We start from the raw sequence: 23,041 nt of genomic DNA on the forward strand, positions 1-23,041 counted from the left end.
TTTTATTTGAATACATTTATACACACAATACACAAAACAAAAACATTTATGTATGAGATACACAAAGAAATGAACAAAAAATAGCAACTGTGGGAAAAAAAACTGAACAAAATGAAAGAAAAATAGACTATGTCAATCAAAGAGTAAAAGATTCCCACCAAGACTTAGAAAACTCTTTGATCCATCTGGAAATGGAGAGATCCTCATACTTCTTGAGATTTCGAAACATAATTGAAACGGAAAATGAAAACTTAGAGGAGATTATGTTAACGATTGTCACTGGAATCTTACAGTTTAGCCGGGACAAAATGTTAAATGAGATTGATGAAACCTATAGAATTAAGACTAATTATGTCCGTAGACACCAATTGCCGCGGGAAGTCCATCTGAGATTATCTAGAAAGAACACCAGACATAGAGTATATGCTGCTTCTAGGGAGGGTAAACTAACCTATAAAGGCAGAGAACTAAATATCTTGAAACAAATCCTTAGAAGGGTACGGGAACGAAGAAGGGACTATAAAACTCTTAACAACACTTCTAAATAAAAAAGATATAATATTTAGGTAGACTATACCAGAAGGAATTATGATAAACTTAGAAGGAAGAAGAGTGAAAGTTGACACTCTGGAAAGGGCGCAAGAAATTTATGAGCAGATAGCTGGCATAGAGCTGGAACTAGAAAGTGGAGAAAGACTGGAGTCAAGTAAAGAAGATGAAACTGAATTAGACACTCGAAGCGAAAAGAAGAAATAATAATAATAATAACAACAATAATAACAACAATTATTATTATTATTATTATTATTAATTAGATTTGTATGCCACCCCTCTCCGAAGACTCGAAATAAGAAATAAGGTTAGTGGAAGAAGAGAAAGATAAAGAAAAAGAGGAGGGAACTACGACCACGTCACAAACAGCAGTGGCAGCAAACAAGTAAAAGAAAAAAGAAAAGAAGGGGAAGTGGGGGGGAAAGGAGAAGAGCCAAGAAGTAAACTTTAAATTAGATGTTATTTGAACCCAAACTAATCTCAATAAATATCAATGGTCTTAATGGCCTATAAACAAAAAAAAGTATTTTTGAAATTATTAAACCAAAAATTGCAAATAATCTGCTTGCAGGAAGTTCATATCAAACAATCACATTAAAAATATTTGGAATACTCTAAATTGGGAGTTATGGGTCATTAGATTGAAAAAAGAAGAGGGGTGTGGCCACTTATGTGAAAAAAGAGCTAAAGAAGTAGGAATACTAGACCCCGTAGAGCTCCATGGTTCAACGAAGAGCTCCGGGAGTTGAAACGCCAGAAGAGACGTCTAGAGAAGCGATGGAGGAAGAGTAAGTCCGAATCCGATCGAACACTTGTAAGAGCTCCCATTAAGACTTACAAAGTGGCACTCAAGGCGGCAAGATGCGCGTATCATGCCGCCTTGATTGCATCAGCGGAATCCCGCCCGGCCGCTCTGTTTAGGGTGACCCGCTCCCTTCTTAATCAGAGGGGAGTTGGGGAGCCCTTGCAGAGTAGTGCCGAGGATTTTAACACGTTTTTCGCTGATAAAATCGCTCTGATCCGAGCGGACCTTGACTCCAATTGGAAAACAGAATCGACTGACAACGAGTCAGTCGAGGTGACTGGGGCCCATACTTGTCCATCTGTCTGGGAAGAGTTTGATCTGGTGACACCTGATGAAGTGGACAAGGCCATTGGAGCTATGAGTTCCGCCACCTGTTTACTGGATCCGTGTCCCTCCTGGCTGGTTTCGGCCAGCAGGGAGCTGAGAGGTGACATGGAGCTTGGTCCAGGAGATTGTCAACGCTTCTTTGGGGAGGGGGTCCTTTCCAGCTCCCTACAAGGAGGCACTTGTGCGCCCCTTCCTCAAGAAGCCTTCCCTGGACCCAGCCATTCTCAATAACTATCGCCCAGTCTCCAACTTTCCCTTTATGGGGAAGGTTGTTGAGAAGGTGGTGGCGTCCAGCTCCAGCGATCCTTGGAAGAAGCCGATTATCTAGGCTCCCAGCAGTCAGGATTCAGGCCCGGCTACAGCATGGAAACTGCTTTGGTCGCTCTGATGGATGATCTCTGGCGGGCCCAGGACAGGGGTTTATCCTCTGTCCTGGTGCTTCTTGACCTCTCAGTGGCTTTCGATACCATCGACCATGGTATCCTTCTGCGCCGGCTGGAGGTGTTGGGAGTGAGAGGCACTGTTCTCCAGTGGTTCTCCTCCTATCTCTCCGGTCGGTGTTAGTGGGGGGTCAGAGGTCGACCTCTAGGTCGCTCCCTTGTGGGGTACCTCAGAGGTCGGTCCTCTCCCCCCTACTATTTAATATCTACATCAAACCACTGGGTGAGATCATCCAAGGGCATGGGGTGAGGTATCATCAGTATGCAGATGATACCCAGCTTTACATCTCCACCCTTTTCCCAGTCAGTGAAGCAGTGGAAGTGATGTGCCGGTTTCTGGAGGCTGTTGGGGTCTGGATGGGTTTCAACAGACTCAAACTCAACCCTGATAAAACGGAGTGGCTATGGGTTGTGCTTCCCAAGGACAATTCCATCTGTCCGTCCATTACCCTGGGAGGGGAATCATTAACCCCCTCATAGAGGGTCCGCAACTTGGGCATCCTCCTCGATCCACAGCTCACATTAGAGAAACATCTTTCAGCTGTGGCGAGGGGGGCGTTTGCCCAGGTCCGCCTGGTGCAACAGTTGCGGCCCTATCTGGACCAGGAGTCACTGCTCACAGTCACTCACGCCCTCATCACCTCGAGGCTCGACTATGTAACGCTCTCTACATGGGGCTACCTTTGAAAAATGTTCGGAAACTACAGATCGTCCAGAATGCAGCTGCGAGAGCTATCATGGGCTTTCCTAAATATGCCCATGTTACACCAACACTCCGCAGTCTGCATTGGTTGCCGATTGATTTCCGGTCACAATTCAAAGTGTTGGTTATGTCCTATAAAGCCCTTCATGGCATCGGACCAGAATATCTCCGGGACTGTCTTCTGCCGCACGAATCCCAGCGACCAGTTAGATCCCACAGAGTTGGCCTTCTCCGGGTCCCGTCGACTAAACAATGTCGTTTAGTGGGACCCAGGGGAAGAGCCTTCTCTGTGGCAGCCCGGACCCTCTGGAACCAACTCCCCCCGGATATCAGAGTTGCCCCCACCCTCCTTGCCTTTCATAAGCTTCTTAAAACCACCTCTGTCATCAGGCATGGGGGAATTGAGATATTCCCTTCCCCCTAGGCTTATAAAATTTATGCATGGTATGTCTGTATGTATGATTGGTTCGTTAAATTGGGGTTTTTAAAATTACTTTTAATATGAGATTTGTTTACATTGTCTTTTTACTGTTGTTAGCCGCCCCGAGTCTGCGGAGAGGGGCGGCATACAAATAAAATAAATAAATAAATAAATTCTTCGGAGAGGGGCGGCATACAAATCAAATAAATAATAATAATAATAACAGATTCGAGGGGTAGATATATAATGATTGAAATCGAACTGAAAGGAGAGAAGGTAATCATAGCTAATATTTGCACCCCAAACCAAAAACAAACAATTCTATAAAAAGATACATGAAATCCTTCTTATTTGTTTGTTTGTTTGTTGATTGATTGATTGGATTTGTATGCCGCCCCTCTCCATAGACTCGGGGCGGCTAACAACAGTGGTAAAAACAGCATGCGACAATTCAATACTAAAACAGCTAAAAACCCTTATTATAAAACCAATCATACATACAAATATACCATGCATAAATTGTAGCAGCCTAGGGGGAAAGAATATCTCAGTTCCCCCATGCCTGATGGCAGAGGTGGGTTTTAAGGAGCTTACGAAAGGCAAGGAGGGTGGGGGCTATTCTAATCTCTGGGGGGAGTTGGTTCCAGAGGGCCGGGGCCGCCACAGAGAAGGCTCTTCCCCTGGGTCCTGCCAAACGACCCCACAAGGGAGCAACTTAGAGGTCGACCTCTGACCCCCCACTAACACCGACTGCGACCGACCGGAGAGGTAGGAGGAAAGCCACTGAAGAACAGTGCCTCCCACTCCCAACCCCTCCAGCCGGCGCAGAAGGATACCATGGTCGATGGTATCGAAAGCCGCTGAGAGGTCAAGGAGCACCATGACAGAGGATAAATCCCTGTCCCGGGCCTGCCAGAGATCATCCATCAGAGCGACCAAAGCAGTTTCCGTGCTGTAGCCGGGCCTGAATCCTGGCTGCTGAGGACCTAGATAATCGGCTTCTTCCAAGGACCGCTGGAGCTGGAGCGCCACCACCTTCTCAACAGCCTTCCCCATGAAGGGAAGGTTGGAGACTGGGTGATAGTTGTTAAGAATGGCTGGGTCCAGGGAAGGCTTCTTGAGGAGGGGGCGCACAAGTGCCTCCTTGTATGGAGCCAGAAAGGACCCCCTCCCCAAAGAACCATTGACAATCTCCTGGACCGAACTCCGTGTCAACTCCCTGCTGGCCGAAACCAGCCAGGAGGGACACGGATCCAGCAAACAGGTGGCGGAACTCACAGCTCCAATGGCCTTGTCCACTTCATCAGGTGTCACCAGATCAAACTCTTCCCAGACAGGTGGAAAAGTACGGGCCCTAGTCACCTCAACTGACTCGTTGTCAGTCGACTCTGTTTCCCAATTGGAGTCGAGGTCCACCGGATCCGAGCGATTTTATCTGTTCTTCAAACAGATTCTAAAAATATTTGTATAATTGGGGACTATAATGGGATTGTGGACTCAAAGATGGATTTCAAGGCAGGAAGAATAAGTAAAATGAAGAGGTCAATCATATCTATCACATTTAGTAACATGGTAGATGAATTAGATCTTATTGATGTTTGGAGATTAAGACACCCTAATGAAGCTCAGTTCACATTCTATTCAATACCTCATAACTCCTTCCCTAGAGTTGATAGGACATGGTTAAGTAAAGGAATGTATAAAAAAAATAAAATCAGTTGACATAGAACCTAACACATGGGCCAACCACAACCCGCTCAAGAACATATGGCAGGGAGAAAAAAAAGAATATAGGAGGTGAACTTTGAACACAGATTTACTTCAAGATGAGAACTATACAAAGCTGATTAAAAAAGAAACAGAAACATTCTATTCAATACCTCATAACTCCTTCCCTAGAGTTGATAGGACATGGTTAAGTAAAGGAATGTATAAAAAAAATAAAATCAGTTGACATAGAACCTAACACATGGGCCAACCACAACCCGCTCAAGAACATATGGCAGGGAGAAAAAAAAGAATATAGGAGGTGAACTTTGAACACAGATTTACTTCAAGATGAGAACTATACAAAGCTGATTAAAAAAGAAACAGAATTATTTTTGGTAGAAAATAAAAACAACCCACTTCAATCCAAATTCTCTGGGACACATTAAAAGCATATACCAGGGGTTTAACAATAGCTTATTCAGTCAAAAAAAAGGAGGAGAAAAAAGAATACAACTATTATGTAAAAGAGATAATAAATTTAGAAAGAAATCTACAAAAAAATCCAACAAACATCAAAATATTAAATCAGTTGAGGGATGCCAGATACAGAGTAAATATTATAGATCAACAAGAATATGTTAGAAATAAAAACAAACAAAGCAAATTTATTTTTAAACAGCTAATAAACCAGGCAGATGGCTCTCCCAAAAGATCAAAAGGAACAAAAGCAATAAAATAATTTATCAATTAGTAGATAAAAATGGGAAATTACTAATTCAAAACCAAGGGAAATTAATTGGGAAGTTATATAAATATTTAATAAACTATAAAACGATAGGCTGGATATTGAAAGATAACATGATTAGTTGGTGTAAAAATTTTGGAAAAGAAATAAATTTAGACACATGGGAAAAGGTATGGGTATGGGTACACAATTGGAAAACAACAGCGAATTTTATAAAAAGAATAGTGAAGCTTTTGAACCTATTCTATTAGAAGTATATAATAAAATTTTAGAGCAAGCCAAAATCCCCAACACATGGAGGGAATCTTACATTACTGTAATTCCAAAAGAAGGGCTCGGAAAAGCTAAAATTGAAAATTACAGGCCAATTTCACTTTTAAATGCTGACTCTAAGATCTTTATGTTGATATTGGCTGAAAGAACAAAAAAAAATCCTAAATAAAATTATTAATATTGATCAAAATGTTTTTTTTACCACATAGACAAATTAAATACTGCACTAGAACAGTATTAGATATTTTGGGATTCTGTGAGGCGCACCCAAGAAGGCAAGTCACCCTTGCCTTCTTGCATGCACAGAAAGCATTTGATCACGTCAGTTGGCAGTATTTATTGGAACTAACTAAGGAACTAAAACATGACAACAAATTTGAAAATATAATTCAGAATATATACGCTCTTCAGTCGGCCAGGGTGATAATTACAAAACTATTTTCAGTAGAAAAAGGGGTCCATCAGGGCTGCCCGATGTCACCTCTCTTGTTTATTCTAACACAAGAAATATTACTTAATAATATACGGAATAACAAAAAAGTAAAAGGAATCAAAGTAAAAGACGAAGAATACAAACTTCAGGCTTATGCCGACGATGTTGTACTCTTTTTAGAAGCTCCGATAAGATGAGGCCTAGAACTAATTAAATAATTAGAGACATTCGGTGAGTTTTTGGGACTTAAAATCAACAAACAAAAAACAAAGCTCATGACAAAAAATATGACCCCAAACCATATCAAAGAACTGGGAAAAAACCACAAATTTCCAAACCACTATAAAAATATTAAATATTTAGGATTAATTATAACCAATAAGATTTCATCTATCACTAAAGACAATTATGAGAAAATGGCACAGGAAACTAGGATAAATCTTGAAAAATGGGGGAACTTACAATTACCACTCTTAGCTAGAGTTGCAGTAATTAAAATGAACATTCTTCTGAAATTTTTATATCTTTACAAACTGCCTCCATCAGTATAGACCAATTTTTTTTTAGGGAAATTAATAAAAAACATTTCAAAATTTATTTGGCAAAATAAGAAACCTAGAATCAAATACTCATACCTTCAAGACAGTAAAAACAGAGGAGGCCTTGGACTCCAAGATTTAAAATTATACTATAACGCTGCCAGTTTAACCTGGATTAAAGAATGGATCAACCTCTCAAATAAAAGGAGCTTGACATTAGAAGGGCATGACCTACAGCAGGGTTGCATGCCTATCTTTGGAAAGATGAAATTAAAATGCAAACTACTTTCGATAAACATCTGATTAGGAAATTTTTATTAAAAACCTGGTACGAAATTAAAATAAAATATTACATACAAATCCCTAGATGGCTATCCACCATGGAAGCAATTGTTCACCCAAACCTAATTGACCCCACTAAAACATTAAAATACAAATACATCCAAATGGAGAGTTAAAAACAAGACAAGATCTTGAACAACAAAATAATAAGTTAGACGTGGATATATGTACAAATCAAATCTAGATATAATAAAGACCAAGAAGCCCCTGGCATTGACACCTCGACTCACACTTTAGACAAAATTCTAACAGGACAGGAGGACAGGCTAATTACTAGAATTTATCAACAAATGTTAGAACTTTACAGGATGGAAGACATAGTCAAAGATCCTAGCAGATTGGGAAAAATCGTGGAACACCATTTGTAAAATCACATTGTCAGCTGCATGTAAAGATTTTTTTTATAAACTCTTTTATAGATGGTACTTGCCCCCATCAAGACTTGTAAAGATCTACCCAAAATTAAAAGATACTTGTTGGAAATACAAGAAACATACTGGAACCTTTTTCTATATGTAGTGGTCCTGCACCAAAATTCAAACTATAATGAAAACTACTCATAACTGGCTTACACAAATCATGGAGGAAGAAATAGAATTTACCCCAGAAAATATGCTCCTAGGAATTTGGGAACAACAACACTCTAAGCAAAAGCTTTATCTAATGACGCATATAATCACCACAGTCAGAATTTCAGTTGCGCAAATGTGGAAAAAAGAACAAATTCCGTCCGAAAATCTAATCATTTTTTCAATCAAAGGTGATTAGGAGCACTTCCAGCATTTGGGTGTGAACTTCCTTTCTATTTTGGCTAGTTGAGCGGGTGTTATGTGACATCTGTAATACATTTTGAACCAGTTTTCTTTATAAGATGTAGTTAGTGTCAATTTTTGATTTCTCTCCCATGTCTGCTGCCATTTATCTAACTCTATGCTATATCCAAAATTCTGTTCCCATTTTTCCATATTAACCTTTGTTTTTCCCTTTCTGTCTTTTGGGTCAATAAATAATGATATAATTTCTGAATTGGTTTTTCCTGTTTCTAAGTAGTAATTTATCTAATATCTTTTCCTTCTCAATTCCTGTTTTTTTCTTTTCCTTATCGTGTCTTGATTTAATCTGTAGGTTTTCCCACAATTCTAATTTAATTCCTTCGCTCTCTAATTTTGTTCTTTTTTTAACATCCCTGTCATCCTTAATCACATATTTATATGTAACTACTGTATTTTGCCCAGTTTCCTGATATTTGGGTGGACAAAAGCTTCCAGTGGGGAGAACCAATTTGGAATGCCCTTATATGCTTGTCTTTTTATTTTTAGCCAAACATTCAACAGTGAGTTTCTGATATAATGGTTTGCGAAATGTCTATGCGTTTTAAATTTCTCTTCCCACAAAAAGGAATGCCATCCAGATTGTAAATCATTGCCCTCTAAGTCTAATAACCTGGCATTATCTAATTGGATCCAATCTTTAATCCATGTTAAAACAGATGCATTATAGTACTCTTTCCAATCAGGTAAGCCAAGCCACCATCCTCTTTTGCTTCCTGTAGATATTTAAGCCGGATTCTGGGGGTTTTATGCTGCCATATAAATTAGACTGCGGAGCTGGGTAGACGGTGTGGAGCGGAGCTCCGTGAAACATGGGACACTTTTGGGCAATCGATAAGCTTCTCAGAAGCCATAGATCCCGAGGGGGGGGGGAGATTGGAAGATAGGGGAGTTGTGGTAGCTGAAATTGGCCTATAATTTTGGATCCAGTCTTTTTCAGAACTTTCTTTCACAATTGTGATGATATAGGGCTCCCTCCACTTGCCAGGGCTTCCCTCCATTTATAGGGCTTCCCTCCATTTTGGCCTCTTTAAAGATATCATTATATAGCACTAATAAAATAGTTTCAAATTATTAAGTTTTTTGTAGAATTCACTAGGAAAACCATCAGGACCAGGGGATTTATTGTTTTTCTGTTTTTTCAGGGCATGTTTCAGTTCTTGTATATTAATCATTCATTCATCATATGCCTATCTTGGTCTTCCTTCATTTAGGTACTTCATAATTTTCCTAGTTTCTGCTGTATCATGTCTATACAGGTCTTTATAATAGTCATATACTATTTCCCTTTTTTTTTTGGCACTCCAAGTGTTTTTGCACTCCCATTTTTCTCGAATAGTTGATATATTATTTTATTGCTTTTTCCTTTTTTAATTTTTTGGGCCAACCATCTGCTTGGTTTGTTTGCCATTTCAAAATATATTTGTTTAGTTTGTTTGATCTCTGGTGTACTCTTGTTGTTCAATGAGATTCAATTTGTGTTACCTCCATCAATGATTTATGAATTTTATTATCTTTGGGATCTTGCTAAAAGGCTCTTTCTAATTGTTTAATCTCATTTAAATGTTTATAGTATTCCTCTTTTTATTTTTCTTTGCAGTGTAAGATATTGTTAGCCCTCTTATATATGCCCTAAGCATGTCCCACAAAATTTGTATAGTTGTTAGTTGTTTTTTTTATTTTCTCTTAGAAATAGTTCAGTTTCTTTAGCGATCATATTAATGTAGTTTTCATCTTGGAACAACTTTCTGTTAAGGGTCCACCTTCTAAATTCTCTCCTCTCTTCCTGCCATATTACTGTAAGTGGATTATGATCTGCCCACGTGTTTGGTTTTATTTCTACTGATTTAAATTTTTTGGGTATTTCTTTATTTATCTACACCATATCTATCCTTGAAAATGAATTATGGTGTATGGAATGAAATGTAAATTGTTTCTGTCCACGGTGACGTAATCTCCAAATATCTGCTAAGTCGAGTTCATCTATCATGTTGTTAAATGTATCTGGTAGAATTGGTCTTTTTAATTTGCTTTTTCCTCCTGCCCCTGTAGTCTATTTTTGGGTCTGTTACTCCATTATAGCCACCTATTATGCAAATATTTTTTGCAATTAATGGAGAGTAAAGTTTCATGTATTTTTTGGTAGAATTGCTTTTGTTTTTGATTTGGTGCATAAATATTAGCTAATATTTTCTCTCCAGCGATTTCTACTTGGGTTATTGTATATCTACCTTTGGGGTCTATACTAACTTCTTTTGATTTTAGTTCCTTCTTGACATAGGTGACCACCCCTCTTTTCTTCTTTTCATCTAATGACCCATATAACTCACCCAATTTTGAGTATTTCAAATATTTTTGTGACTGTTTTATGTGTAATTCCTGCAAACACATTACCTCTGCCTTTTGTTTGAGTAGTTTTGAGAATATTTTTCTTCTTTTATAAGTATTGTTAAGACCATTAATGTTTATTGAAATTAATTTGAATTCAGATTGCATTTCCTGTTACTGATTTCCTTTCTTTGTCTCTATTTGGTTGCCATCGCCACTCTCTGTGATCTAGTTTTAGTTCTTCTTTTTCCTTATCTTTGTCTAAAGTAATAGATTGATATTTTATTTTGAGAAAAAGACAAAGATTACTTGGAAAAGGGTATTAAGACATTTTGATATTCAGTTGAGAGGTGTATATTACAATAAGTTTATAAATTAATATTTAATTTGAAAATAACACTTTAGAAACTTAAGTTTAAAATTTATTTGTTGAATTTAAATAGAAGGAATGGCAACTCAACAAATGATAACTAAGTCAATCAGAAAGGGAACTTTTAAGTTTGACATCTCCATCAGTACAAAAGTCTTCCTTGGCCTCCGATTTAACTACAACTGAAAATAAGGGGCAGACATTAAAAGATTTATTAAATAAAATTCAAGAATTTATGTTGTTACAACAAGAGGCCATAAATAAGACACAGGAAACAATATTGCAGAACCCTCAGGAGATTAAAGAAAAATTTGAAGAGGTTAGGAAAAACTTTATTAAACTCAATGCTACAATTGAGGGATTACAAAAGACAGTTGATAAACATGAGACAAAAATAAAGAAAATTGAGGAGACAGCAGAGGACAATGGATTGAAAATAAAAAAGAGCGAAGACAAACTTAGAAAGGTAAATAAAGAATTAGAAGGAGCAATAGCCCAGTTGGAATTTGGAAAGGCCTAATTTTATCTAAGGTTACAAAATGTACCGGAGGGAAAAGGAGAAAATCTTTTTGGAATAGTGGTTGAGATCTTTGCAGAAGAATTAAAAATTGATGAAGACGACCTGGTCAGACATATAGATGAAGTGTACCGCGTACAAACTAACTACGCGAGACACTATCAACTCCCTAGGGAGATACATATTAGGTTTACCAAAAAAAGCACTAAGAGATGAGATCTACAGAAGTACAAGAGGCCTATTGTTGTACAAAGGGAAGGATATAACTGTGTTGAAACAAATTCCAAAGAGGGTAAGAGAAAAGAGAAGGGATCTGCGCTATTTAAAAAAAAAAATTTATATTGATTTTTATAATATAAGAAACACACACACACAACATATAACAAGTGCTTAGTGATTGTGCCCACCATCAGACAAACATTCGTACCCCACCACCAATCGGGGGTGTTTCTTATATAAATCGTTTTAACCCAAGAGCGAAATATTTATTTACATATTATAAAGCAGTGTTTCCCAACTTTGGCATCTTGAAGATATTTGGACTTCAATTCCCAGAATTCTGGGAGTTGAAGTCCGAATATCTTTTAAGTTGCCAAGGTTGGGAAACACTGTTATAAAGTGATTCCAACTTGTTTCTTATAGCTTAGTCTTGGATCCTACTCACCATATATCGTCTTACCTTGTCCCATCGCCCCATCAGTTGTCGCAATTCAGTTTCATTAGTCAAATTCATCCTTTTGTCCATAATCTCAAATTGAATGTGGTCCACCATGTACCTATACCAATTTTGCATTGTCCATTTTGTCGCGTCCTTCCAACCTAAGACTATTTCCGCCTGAGCGCTTTCTATCTCTACTTCTCTGAATTCTCCCATCTCAATACTTTTAACTAATACTGCCATTTCCTTAGTAATTATCCATCTTATATTTAATATCCTATTAATATCCTCTTGTACTTTTTGCCAAAAATTCTGCACTACCGGGCATTCCCATACCATATGCATGAACACTCCTTTATCTTGGCACCCATGCCAACAAATACCTTTAGCATTCTGTTGAAAATGTGCAAGTTGAACGGGTGGGTAATACCACTTATGTAATATTTACCTTCTCATTTCCCTAACTCTTGTATTCTTAGTTTTCCTTATATTCTCTACTATATTTTTCATCTCTTGCACCTCTACTTGTATCTCATTTTGCCACCATTTAGTCAATCCTTGGATCATATCCCCGTCTGATTGCATTAACATCTTATATATATTGCTTGCTTGTGCCTTTGTACCCTCACTTGTTTCTCTTATTATTTTCTCTAACTCTATCTCCTCCCTAAATAGTGCTTCTTTATTCTCCCTTTCATTCAGATATTTACATATTGCATTGTTTGTAGCCATCTTCCCTTACCCAACCACCATTCTATACGATTTCTACTTGGCCTCCCATCCTTCCCATATAGCTGTTCTATCTTAGTTATCCCTCTTCCCTTCAACTCTCCTATAACCTATATTTAAATTTGTTTCGTTATTTCTATTTATTACATAAAGCGATGACAGTTTTGATTTATATAATACTATTTTCCCCTGCCATTTTTTCCAAATTTCCATAGGTCCCTTTCATGGGACCTATTAATTTATCTAAGTTGCTCCTATTCCACTTTATAAAAATTAATTCTCTATTATTCATCCTGTTTATCTGTTTTTCCAGTTTCACCCAATTATTTTCGAATAATTGCAGCTCCATTAATCTTTCAATTTTAAATGCTTCCCTATACAGCTCCAAACAAGGAACTCCCCATCCACCCTCTTTTTCATTCACTATTAATCACTTTTTCCTTATTCTTGGTCTCTTATCTTCTTCAATCCAAAAATTAAGTTTTTTATCCCACTCTCTAAACTTGGATGTTGATAACCCACCTGACAGTACCTGAAATAGGTACAGTGATCCCTCGATCATCGCGAGGGTTCCGTTCCAGGACCCCTCGCGATGATCGATTTGTCGCGAAGTAGCGGTGCGGAAGTAAAAACACCATCTGCGCATGCGCAGATGGTGTTTTTATTTCCACAGCAGCAGCGAGGAGCCGAAGATTGGGTTTCCCCGCCGCCTCGCTGCTGCTGCTTGTCCGCGCGCGTGCCGCCCGCCCCCCGCGCTGTTGCTGGGGCCGCTTCTCAGCTGAGAAGCGGCCCTGGGGTTTCCTCCGCGCGCGTGCCGCCCACCCCCCGCGCTGTTGCTGGGGCCGCTTCTCAGCTGAGAAGCGGCCCTGGGGTTTCCTCCGCGCGCGCGCGTGCCGCCCACCCCCCGCGCTGTTGCTGGGGCCGCTTCTCAGCTGAGAAGCGGCCCTGGGGTTTCCTCCGCGCGCGCGCGTGCTGCCCACCCCCCGCGCTGTTGCTGGGGCCGCTTCTCAGCTGAGAAGCGGCCCTGGGGTTTCCTCCGCGCGCGCGCGCGTGCTGCCCACCCCCCCGCGCTGTTGCTGGGGCCGCTTCTCAGCTGAGAAGCGGCCCTGGGGTTTCCTCCGCGCGCGCGCGTGCTGCCCACCCCCCGCGCTGTTGCTGGGGCCGCTTCTCAGCTGAGAAGCGGCCCTGGGGTTTCCTCCGCGCGCGCGCGTGCTGCCCACCCCCCGCGCTGTTGCTGGGGCCGCTTCTCAGCTGAGAAGCGGCCCTGGGGTTTCCTCCGCGCGCGCGCGTGCTGCCCACCCCCCGCGCTGTTGCTGGGGCCGCTTCTCAGCTGAGAAGCGGCTCTGGGGTTTCCTCCGCGCGCGCGCGTGCTGCCCACCCCCCGCGCTGTTGCTGGGGCCGCTTCTCAGCTGAGAAGCGGCCCTGGGGTTTCCCCGCGCGTGTGCCGCCCACCCGCCCACGCCGTTGCTCGCGCCTTACCGGGGCAAGAGGGGGAAGACCCAGGGAAGCCTCTGCCCGGCGGGGAAACTCCACCATCTACGCATGCGTGGAAGGGCACGCATGCGCAGATGGTGGAGTTTACTTCCGGGTTGAAAACTCGCGATATAGCGTTTAGCGAACATCGAGATCGCGAAACTCGAGGGATCACTGTACATCATTTTGGGAAATATCATTTTGTGGGCTCTTATTTTACAGATTCTCCTTAGCCTTTTATCTTTCCAGCTCCTCCTCTGTTTCAGCATTTTCCTCCATATTCATCTATAATTCACCTCCTCGATTTTCGCTGGGTTTCTCAATAACCAGATTCCCAGATATTTAATTTTCTTTAATCCTAACTTCAACCCTGATTCTTTCCTAATTTCTATCTGCTTTCTCGGACCTGTATTTAAACACATAATCTCTGATTTTTTCATATTTTTCTCTAATCCACATAAGTCCTGGTCCAGGCTAGACATTGTTGTGGTTGGCTCTGGGCCAGCTTCTGCTCCAAGGACTGTGGGGGTGGATGTGGGTGAATCCTCCCAATGTCTGAGGTCAATTTTGCTGCCGTCTGTAGAAGATAGTGAAAGTGAAATGTGATCCTCAAAAGAGATAATTACAGGCAGCCCATTTAGAGAGTTGTCCCGTGAGTGAGTCATCATCATTATCATCAGTGGATTCGGAAAGGGAAACATTCATTGATGTGCGCAGACGCAGGACAATGTCAAGAAAAGAGCAACTGAGGAAATACTACAGGAAATAAAGGAGAGCACCTATGGCTGGGGGTAATTAGGCTAATGGGGCTGCTGTTAAATTGTCAGGGTTCTTGCCTCTGGGCATGGAAGTTTATCCATGAAGGAGAGAAGTGTACTTTGAATCAGGATTCTACTAGAACTATTTGAACTGTTTTCAGGATGTTTGGACTACTTCATAGTTAAGTTAGTGACTTGAGAATTCTTGAAGGAGGGTGGCTGTGACGTCTTTACAGCTGCCTTTTATCTGCTTTGTGTTTGTTCATTGTTCTTCACAGCATTCAAGGCTGTTGCTTTGAAGGTGAGCACTTTGACTGACTTAAAGTGTGTTTGGCTCATATTTTCCTTTCACTAAAACAGTGTTATTGACTTTACAATTGTGTGTGTCTGAATTCCTACATTTGAACTTCATTGGGGGCTCGTGTTGAGAAGCCCGGCAGAACAGACATGATATGGACTGATATAACATTAGAAAAGGACATTGTAAAAATTGAAATTGAACCTAACTCTTGGGCGGACCACAATCCAATTTCACTTATAATTGAGGGAGGAAATGTTAAAAAATATACATGGACAATGAATACCAAAATATTAGAAGAAAAAGACTACAAAGTATATATTGAGAAAGAATTAGAAATTTTCCTGGATATAAATTGGAATAAAGATACAACAATCCAAAATATTTGGGACACGACAAACGCCTTTGTCAGAGGATTGACAATTGCATACAGTAGCAAAAAAAAATAAGATCAAAACTAATCAATTAAGAGAAAATCAGAATGAACTAAATGACTTGGAAAAGAAATTTCAAAATGACCCAGAAAACAGAAAAGTAAAAGAAGAAAGAGAATTGTTAAAACATAAAATAAATCTCTTAGTCCCGAAGATATAGCCCAAAAAATTAGATTAACTAAACAAAATTATTTTGAACAGGCGAATAAGCCAGTCAGATGGCTAGCCTATAAATTAAAAAAGAAAAAAGAGAAAAAATGTATACAACAATTGGAAGATGAACTAGGAAACAAACAATTTGATATAGAAGGGGGAAAAACATAGCTAAAAACTATTTTCAAGAGCTTTATAAAAGAGATGAGATAAAAGAAGAAAATATACAAACATACTTAAATAAATCAAACTACCAGTAATATCAGAATCAAATATTAATAAGATGGAAGAAGATATAACAATGACAGAATTAGACATTGCCATTAAAAAACAAAATAATTATAAAACCCCCAGGATAGACAGAATTCCAGCAGAATTTTACAAACAAACACAAGAACATTTCAAAGAATTAATGTTGGCAACAATGAATGAAGTTCTAAACAAAGGTGAAATTCCACAATCCTGGAGGGAAGGATTGATTTCATTAATTCCAAAAGATCCAACCCAAAAACATTTGATCGGACAATATAGACCTGTTGCTTTACTAAATTCGGACTATAAAATTTTTACAACCATAATAGCGGAACGATTTTAAAAAATTATTAATGAGGTGATACACCCAGATCAAAATGGGTTCCTACCTAATAGAAATATAAGAAATAATTTGAGAAATGTTATAAATATCCTAGAATATTATGAAGCTCACTCCGAAAAAAGTTTAGCTTTAATCTTCCTAGACGCAGAGAAGGCATTGGACAATTTAAATTGGAAATTTTTTATTAATCAATTAATAAAAACGAATTTTAAAGAAAAATTTATAAGAACCATCCAAACTATCTATTCTCAACAGACAGTGAAAATAATCCTCAATGGAGATTTAACTGATGTTATTAATATAGAAAAAGGAGTCAGATAAGGATGCCCCCTTTCTCCCCTAATCTACATAACGGCAATATAAATTTTATTAAATCAAATACAGTGATCCCTCGATTTTCGCGATCTCGATCTTCGCGAAACGCTATATCGCGATTTTTCCCACCCGATGACGTCACTCTCTTCCTTTCTCATCTTTCTTTCTCTCTCTCTTTCTCTATCTTGCTTCTTCCTCTCTCACATCCTCTTCCTCCCTCTCTCATCTCTTTCTTTCCTTCTCTCTCTTTCTCTATCTCTCCCCCTCTTGCTCTCGAGCGGCGGGCGGCGGGCAGGCGAGCGGCGGGCGGGCAGCAGCGAGGAGCCAAAGATCGGGGTTTCCCCTTTGCGTGGGCGGCGGGGAAACCCCGATCTTCGGCTCCTCGCTGCTGCGGCGCTGCCGAGCAGATCAGCTGCTGGGCGGCCGAAGAAACCTTCCCTGGGTCTTCCCCGCCGCCCACGCAAAGGGGAAACCCCGATCTTCGGCTCCTCGCTGCTGCGGCGCTGCCGAGCAGATCAGCTGCTGGGCGGCCAAAGAAACCTTCCCTGGGTCTTCCCCGCCGCCCACGCAAACTCCACCATCTGCGCACGCGCGGCCATGGAAAAAGGGCGTGCATGCGCGGATGGTGTTTTTACTTCCGCGAGGGGTCTTGGAACGTAACCCTCGTGATACTCGAGGGATCACTGTACTGTATGCTCCAACGCAGATATAAAGGGATTAAGAATAAAAGGACATGAATACAAGCTACAAAGAACCCAAGCAAACTGGAAACAAATTACTTGAAGAAATTTTTGAATTTGGGAAAGTAGCGGGATTAAAAATTAACAAACAGAAGACCAAAATATTAGCTAAAAATTTAACTACCGTATATACTCGAGTATAAGCCGACCCGAGTATAAGCCACAAAAACCTGGGAAAACTTATTGACCCGAGTATAAACCGAGGTTAGAAAATGCAGTGGCTACTGGTAACTTATAAAAATGGAAACCAATAAAATTACATTAATTGAGACATCAGTAGATTAAATGTTTTACAATATTTATTTTAAAGAAAACCAAAATTAGCTCTGTAAATTTAAAAGAGGGTAAACGAAAGCAATCTGGTAATAACAATAAATTAAAAAGTAAAAAAAGTAGCTCAATCACCAAGCTAATACCTATTTCTAACCTAACCCAGGGCTCTTTAAACTTGACAGTTTTAAGACTAGTGGACTTCAACTCCCAGAATTCCTGCACCAGCCCTGCTACTTCAGGAGTAGGAGTTGAAGTCCAGAAGCCCTAATTTTTCCAGGTTTGAAGACTCTTGCATTTCTAACCCTAACCCAGGGCTCTTTAAACTTGAGTTTTTAGAAGCCTGGAGAGAGTTCATGCTGTCCCCCCCCCTCTTTAGCTTGCTGGCTGGCTCGTTGGCTTGATCTCCCACCCCTGATCCTCCCTCCTCCTCGTCTCCCTTTATTGCCCCATGTGTTGTGCAGGGAAGCAGATTTGCTAAAGAGATCCACTTGGGATGTCAACAGGGAAATGAGGCGGAGGAGAGCCAGAATAGCCCACAGCTGCGGGGGAGGAGGAAGAAAGGAAAGAGCTGTCCTCCTCCTCCTTCTCCTCCTTCCCCTGCTGCCGTACCAAGTGGATCTCTATAACAAATCTGCTTCTCTCTCCGGCTGGAGGCTTCTTAAGCCTGGAGAGATTTCATGCCGTCCCCGTCCTCCCCGTTTAGCTTGCTGGAGGGGCGCCCTCTTGTGGTGATTCGGCGCCCTCTTGTGGTGACTCGAGTATAAGCCGAGGTCGGGTTTTTCAGCCCATTTTTGGGGCTGAAAAACTTGGCTTATACTCGAGTATATACAGTAATTTAAAAAAAACAAGAATTAGAAAAAAAAATAGGGTTACAAATAGAGAAAAAAATTAAATATTTGGGTATAAACCTCTCAGAGCTATTACAATCAAAGAAGAAAACTACACAGAACTAATTAGGAAAATACGAATAAAATTGGAAAAATTGAATAAATTACCAATCTTCCTCATTGGGAGAATCTCTGCAATAAAAACGTCAATTTTGCTAAAATTATTATACTTGTTAAGAACAATTCCAATCACTCTAAAGAAAGATTTTTTCCAAGAATTAAATAGAATTATAACTAAATTTATATGGATAGGAAAAAAACCTAGAATTAAATTACAATATTTGCAAGGTAATAAAAGACAAGGAGGTTTTGGATTACCTGACTTTGAACTATACTATTACGCATGATGTGTAGATTGGCTAAGAGAGTGGATAAAATTGGAGAACAAAAGATTGTTATTACTAGAAGGCCATGACCAATTAATGGGATGGCATGCTTTTCTGTGGGACAAAAAAGATAAAACACATAAACATTTCAGACGCCATGTAATTAGAAACTCGATATAAGAAGTATGGATTAGAATTAAAAGAACCCACTATCCACAAGTTCCTAAATGGTTCTCCAGTATGGAAGCAATTATACATCCAAACACCAAAGATTTATGAGAGATGATCAAATATAGTCAATTACTATCACTGTCTGATGAAAGAGGTGAATTGAAAGATAGAGACCAATTAGGAAAAAATGGTTTAAAGGTAGATTGGTGGCCATATAGTCAAATAAAATCAAGATTTCAAAAGGATAAAATAATGGGAATACAAAGAAAAGAATCTGAATTGGATAAAATAATTCTAGGACAAGATAAAAAAAATATTTCAACATTATATAAATATTTATTGAATTACAAAATGGAAGAGTTCATAGTTAACTGGATTAGGAATTTTGGTTACAGCGTTAATCTATATAAATGAGACATAATTTGGTCAAAGAATTATAAATTAACAAAATCAACAGCATATAAAGAGAATCTCTATAAGATGTATTATAGATGGCATCTTCTACCTGCAAGACTAGCTCAGATGTACCCAAAATTAAAACTGCAATGTTGGAGATGTAAGGAAGAAATGGGAACGTATTATCATATTTGGTGGACTTGTCCAATGATAAAAATTTTGGATAAAGATACAAAGATGGTTATTCGATATACTTAAAGTCAAAGTAGTTATGAAACCCGAAGCAAATCTGTTAGGAATTATAGATCAAAAACTAGAACAGGATAAGTATTATTTAACAATACATGTACTAACAGCGGCCAGAATGGCAATAGCACAATGTTGGAAGCAACCAAATGTACCAGATGACTCACTCACTCTTAAAAATATTTTTGACTGTGCAGAAGCAGATGTGCTAACTCTAAAATTAAGAAATAAAGAAGACACCGATTATTATAAAATTTGGAATTATTTCTATGAATGGTTTGCAAAAAGGAAAGAAAACTAAAATCACAATATATGTAATAATACAGTATTTATTTTTTAAACATTCTTTTTTTTTATTATTTGAAAAACACAATTAATTCTATTATATACATATGTAATATATCTATAGAATAAATATTTTTAGGATATTAAACATAGAAACATAGAAGACTGACGGCAGAAAAAGACCTCATGGTCCATCTAGTCTGCCCTTATACTATTTCCTGTATTTTATCTTACAATGGATATATGTTTATCCCAGGCATGTTTAAATTCAGTTACTGTGGATTTACCAACCACGTCTGCTGGAAGTTTGTTCCAAGGATCTACTACTCTTTCAGTGAAATAATATTTCCTCACGTTGCTTTTGATCTTTCCCCCAACTAACTTCAGATTGTGTCCCCTTGTTCTTGTGTTCACTTTCCTATTAAAAACACTTTGCTCCTGAACCTTATTTAACCCTTTAACATATTTAAATGTTTCGATCATGTCCCCCCTTTTCCTTCTGTCCTCCAGACTATACAGATTGAGTTCATTAAGTCTTTCCTGATACGTTTTATGCTTAAGACCTTCCACCATTCTTGTAGCCCGTCTTTGGACCCCTTCAATTTTGTCAATATCTTTTTGTAGGTGAGGTCTCCAGAATTGAACACAGTATTCCAAATGTGGTCTCACCAGCGCTCTATATAAGGGGATCACATTTAATATAAATTTAACATAAGGCGGTAAGATAATAGTACATTAATGGACAAGATAACAATAACCAAGACAAGTAAAAGTACACCGAATATCCAGGGCAGAAGATGAAAATATTTTATATTAATTTTATTGAATGGTTATAAATAACATTGACAATAGTAATAGAGAATTATTATTTTTTTTCTCCTCACAAAGTAGAAAGTATAATTATAAGTTTATATATTTTTCTTAAATGTTTGTTGGTGGTGGTTTTTCGATGTTTGTATTTTTGGATTGCATTGTCTTTTTTTGTTTGATTTTTTTAAAATAAGAAATTTAATAAAAACTATTTTTAAAAAAAGAATGTTCCTCGTGCCATTCTTTAACACTTCTTGCTCTATGGATTAGTGCATTATCATATTGAAAGATGGCAGCCCCCTCTGGAAACAGTTCTTGAACCATAGGATGAATTTGGTCGGCCAATATTCCTAAATAGCGATGGCTATTCATTCTTCCATGAAGGGAAATCATTGGCCTGGCGGATTTCCAAGAAATAACACCCCAGATCATCACTGAACCCTCGCCATGTTTGACATTTGGGAGAAGGCAGTCTGGATGAAATGATTCTTTTGGCTGTCTCCAGATGTAAACAGAGCCAGAGGTCGGAAAAATGGTAAATGATGATTTCATCAGAGAAAATCACATTTTGCCATTGCCCGAGGGAACATTTCTGGTGGTTTCTACACCACTCTAAATGCTTTGAAACATTTGTCTTTGAGAGCAGAGGTTTTCTAATTGCAGCTCTTCCATGGAATCCAGATTTGGGAAGATCCCTTCGAACAGTTTTTGTGGAAACTGGGTTCTGTACGTGTCTATTGAGCTCTGCAGTGATTTTAGGAGCTGCGGTCTTGTGATCCGCTCTAACAATTTGCTTTAGAGTCCGACGGTCTCTCTCAGACAACTTCGACTTTCGACCAGACCTGTGCTTGGCTGAGGATATTTTCCCTTCTCTTTCAAAAGCAGTCAGTACTTTTGAGACATTACCTCTTGAAACGCTAAACATTCAGGCACCGTTCCCCGTAAGCTGCGCCCGTGAGCAGGCGCGCATCCCCAAATACCCCCGTGCACACCCTTTTCCACGGGTGCGCGCTCCCCATCCCCCTGCCAGCCCGCGGGGGGACGGGGAGGCGCCGGCAGTAAAAGGAAAGGGAGCCGCGGCCGCCCCTGCCTCCCCACCATGCCTCTGGCCCCCTCGCGCCCCTGGCCTCTCAGCCCTGCCCCCCACCCGCCTGATTCACTCCCTCTCCTCCTCCGCCTCCTGCGCTCCCAGCCAGGGGGCTGCGAGAGAGTTTTCTCTGCGCGCTTCGGGAATGCCCGCCCCACCCCTCTCACAGCCCCTTCGTGGGAGCGCTTTCCTCCCAAGCTTTCAGCAAGGGGGCTGCAGTAGAGGCAGGGCAGGCGTTCCCGAAAAACTCAGAGAAAGCGCTCTTGCCGCCTCCTCGCTGAAAGAGAGAGAGGGAGAAGGAGAGAGAAATCTCCTTCTCCCTCTCTCTCTTTCAGCTAGGGGGCTGCAGTAGAGGCAGGCAGGCGTTCCCAAAGAACTCAGAGAAAGCGCTCTCGCAGCCTCCTCACTGAAAGAGAGAGGGGGAGAAGGAGAGAGAAATCTCCTTCTCCCTCTCTTTCTTTCAGCGAGGGGGCTGCAGTAGAGGCAGGGCAGGCGTTCCCGAAGAACTCGGAGAAAGTGCTCTAGCAGCCTCCTTGCTGAAAGAGAGAGGGAGAAGGAGAGAGAAATCTCCTTCCTCTCTCTCTTTCAGTGAGGGGGCTGGAGTAGAGGCAGGGCAGGCGTTCCCGAAGAACTCGGAGACAGCGCTCTCGCAGCCTCCTCGCTGAAAGTCTCTCTCTTTGGCCTCTTTGAAAGTCTGAGAGGTCTGCCATTTCTAGAAGGTTATAACCAATTTCCTTAAATTTCTATTTAAAAAAAGGTAGTTTAAAAAACATATCAAATAATAGAATTAAAAAAAACATTAAAATATGCCAAGTTTTGTTTGGTTTGAACATGTTCAAACATTATGATGCCAAAAAGTCAAGTGTTTCCATTTTTTTGTCCACCCCCTGTACTTCTTGTGTTTGTTCTGGTGTGTCGAGTCGACCTTAATTCTTCTTTCACCAGATTTATCACCATTCTCTCTGGTATGATCCATCTGAATGTAATGTCCTTTTTATTTAACACTGAGGCTAGCGACTTGTAGTGTCTCCTCAGTTCTCGAACCCTTCTTAAAATTTGTTTTAATATGTTT

The 23,041-nt window shown here is 39.9% G+C and overlaps 1 protein-coding gene across 6 annotated transcripts in view; it reads left to right on the top strand.

Annotated features, from left to right (window-relative positions):
- Positions 1-23,041, top strand: part of APOO (apolipoprotein O) — a 124,658-nt gene that overhangs the window by 43,213 nt on the left and 58,404 nt on the right. The gene's annotated exons all lie outside the window — the stretch shown is intronic.

The sequence above is a fragment of the Erythrolamprus reginae genome, chromosome 4 (genome assembly GCF_031021105.1).
Source record: "Erythrolamprus reginae isolate rEryReg1 chromosome 4, rEryReg1.hap1, whole genome shotgun sequence".
In the NCBI taxonomy this organism is placed as follows: Eukaryota; Metazoa; Chordata; class Lepidosauria; order Squamata; family Dipsadidae; genus Erythrolamprus; species Erythrolamprus reginae.